This window comes from Schistocerca cancellata, chromosome 2 (assembly GCF_023864275.1).
Source record: "Schistocerca cancellata isolate TAMUIC-IGC-003103 chromosome 2, iqSchCanc2.1, whole genome shotgun sequence".
NCBI classification, from domain to species: domain Eukaryota; kingdom Metazoa; phylum Arthropoda; class Insecta; order Orthoptera; family Acrididae; genus Schistocerca; species Schistocerca cancellata.
The window spans coordinates 955,508,226-955,511,203 of record NC_064627.1 but is presented as its reverse complement, the minus strand read 5'-3'; the positions used below and the strand labels follow the sequence as shown (position 1 = coordinate 955,511,203).

At 44.6% G+C, this 2,978-nt stretch overlaps 1 non-coding gene across 1 annotated transcript; it reads left to right on the top strand.

Moving 5' to 3' along the window:
* Positions 1 to 2,393: 2,393 nt before the first annotated feature.
* Trnaq-cug (transfer RNA glutamine (anticodon CUG)) lies at positions 2,394 to 2,465 on the top strand. Its single transcript has one exon. It is a non-coding gene; the product is annotated as a tRNA-Gln (tRNA).
* The last annotated feature ends 513 nt before the right edge of the window (positions 2,466 to 2,978 follow it).

Here is a 2,978-nt window from a genome sequence, read left to right as displayed (position 1 = left end):
ACGCTCTACTTGAGACTCGGGAATTCCTTCCCTGAGCAGAAACGCTGTTCCTGTATGTGTTCCACAAGATACGTTAACAATTGCGATGTATCCTGGTATTACAAGTTCAGTCGTTACAACCTCCTGTGGCAACGCGATATCGGTTCCAGAGTCATACAAAAATTCCTTGAGAGCAGCTAGCTTCAATGAGGTTCGAATTTTCTTTATATTTATCGTTGTGATAGAGTATGCTTGCATCTCTAACTTGCTATTGGCCACCTACAACCTTGGTCAAAATCTATTGTACCTTTGGTATGCTGAAATCCGTTTTAGAACTACAGTCGTTCAGAATTCGGCATCAGTCGTCGTAACACGGTTGCTAAACGTTAGTTTGTCTTCCATTGTCATCCCGTACGTTAGTATTCAGGGGTGTTAGACATTGAGTGTATCAGGAGGCTCATCTGGAGCACCTTCTCTGACAATTTCATATCTTATATTTTTCTGTGATTTTACGTCTGACTTTTCAGCTTTTTGTTTGGCTTGGGTGCGAGAAACAGTAAGATTTGGATGTCTTTCAGCGTACGGCGGTGGACGCCCTGAAAACCCTGACATGATTTTGTTGGGGCAACACTCTGCGCAGCCGCTTCAGCAGCAGTGTCTAGAGACCTGGTTTGTAAAAACTGCCTGCTGTTTACATGTTACCTTCGTTTGTTGTGATGCTTCCGACAGTGTTTGCTTATTTTCCGGTTCAGAAGTAAACACTGCCTCTTGTTTACACTCTGGTGCAGGTTTCTGTGCGGTCGCGGTGTTGTTGTTCTACCGCTTCCGCGAACTTCCCGTCTGTAAACAGCTGATTATCGCTGTTTACAGGTGGGCAAGTTGTCACCGCTTGGGGGACTTCTACTTTCTCGCTGTCGGCAGCTGCCGTTTCATTTTCTGGCAATGAGCGAGATGATCAGAAACTGTAATTAATTCCACTTGCATTTCGTCTTGGGGCACAGGCAGATTTTCATCGCTAGCTTTCTGTTTACGTACAGCAGGAGATTGTCGGCAGTTTCATCATCTGAATGATCATCTGTTTGCTCAAGTGGTAGTTTCTTGTTTATTACATCCAACTCTCGGGCAAAGGAATCACAATTGAAGCGTGGTACCAGGGGTGGAAAATCACTACCATCAACAGCAATATTTCCAGAACTAGGTACAGGATCCGAACCCTCACTCTGTTTGGCTCTGTTATCGGTTGCCAAAACTTCGCTCAAGGTCATCTTGCGGCGTTGGACTAAGTTCGTTTTTAGTACAAAGACATGACTGGGACAGTCCTGCCTTAAATGACCCAATTCATTGCATATATGGCACGTAGGGGTTTGACCAGTATAAATCACGTGTGCTTTATGCCCGTCAACAGTTATATGCGATGGGATATTCGTCTTCACTTCCATCTCTACCGAACGAATACCATTGAAGCTCTGAATTTTAAATTGCTTCGACCAACGTTCGTTCACTATATCCTTAACCTCACCATATTGAGACAGGGCAACCTTGATTTTCTCATTATCTATCTCGATAGGTAAATTTAACACCCGCACAGATCTATACATAGCATCAGCTCTCCTGATAGCGACTTTATTTGTAGTGCCGTCTCTATGCAAAAATTCTACATGATACCCGAATTTTCCCATAATTTTATCTACAGAAACGGGGCTAAAAAATTGTACGAAAACACAGTAGTTGTCAGTATCTAGCTGAGTGGTATGCACCATATCTGAGTTAATGCCAAGTACCTGATCAAGCCAATCATGAATTTCCAGAGCAGTCGGCTGAACACGCAGTGTTTCCTTGGCGAAAGCAAAAACCAGCGTATTCTTCCTCTCAGTTATAGCCATGGTATGCAGTAATCAAGGGGAGATTTCGGTAATTACCGAAAACTCCACAAACGATAAATAATCGTCGGTAGAAAACACAAAAACAGAAAACAGTAGGCAGAAGAAACACAAGTTACACACGAAGGAAATCTCAAAAAGCAAGGACACTGAAACGCAAATGTAAACACTGGCGAAGCACTGACTACACGCAGCAAACGGTGGCACGTCCGCACGCGTCGGCAGCTAGAGCCAGAATACTGTGAATCCTCCACTACAGTCCACCGAACTGCCAACTTAGCTACCAGAGGCTCTGCATACTTTATTCCTACTGATTGCTTTACCTCCGTCCCTGTCTTTCGTTTCCAGACACTGCAACTCAGCGCGGCCATATAGTCCCACAGGAAATGCAGTCATCGGCTGTAACTGCAAACATTGCCCAGATTAAGTTCTATAATGCTCGATCGTGTCAATTGGGTTAAAAATGCAAGTAGGAAGTGTCTGAAGTATGTCAGAGCACTGCTAAGTGTATTTACGAGTCCCATGCTCCTGTCTGGTTCCATGGTGTAACGGTTAGCACTCTGGACTCTGAATCCAGCGACCCCAGTTCGAATCTCGGTGGAACCTTCGTTTAGTCTACATTTTCTGTAATAAGCGTTTCTCGCCGAGGAAGAGCAGCGATAAGCTCAGGGATTTAGTTTCTACATTTGCGCAAAAAGCGAGACGTCTATGAAAAGGCTGAATATTGGTGCGACTATGTGACCTATATAGCACATTAAGCGAGTAATGCCTGTGTGAGCAAGCAATTTTACGATAATTCGAAGAAATATCATTATCCTACGAAGGCTAACAATCCAATGACTATCAAATAGCTATTACAAGCTGAGCAAATGAATTTCCTTTAAAATACGTTTAAAATATAGGGAGGTTCTGACCGAGTGGGCATGCTCTGGAGCCTCTTTGCTCCTGAGATTAGATAAACAGTCCTCCGGGCCGGATTTGAACCAGTGACCTATGGATAACTGTGAATCCTCCACTACAGTCACCCCCAGGTTCTCAGGATTCATTTGCTGAGTACGGGCTTGGTGACCCCGGGGTCCTGAGCTGGGGACTGGTCGCCGCCGCCAGTTTCCTGTCACC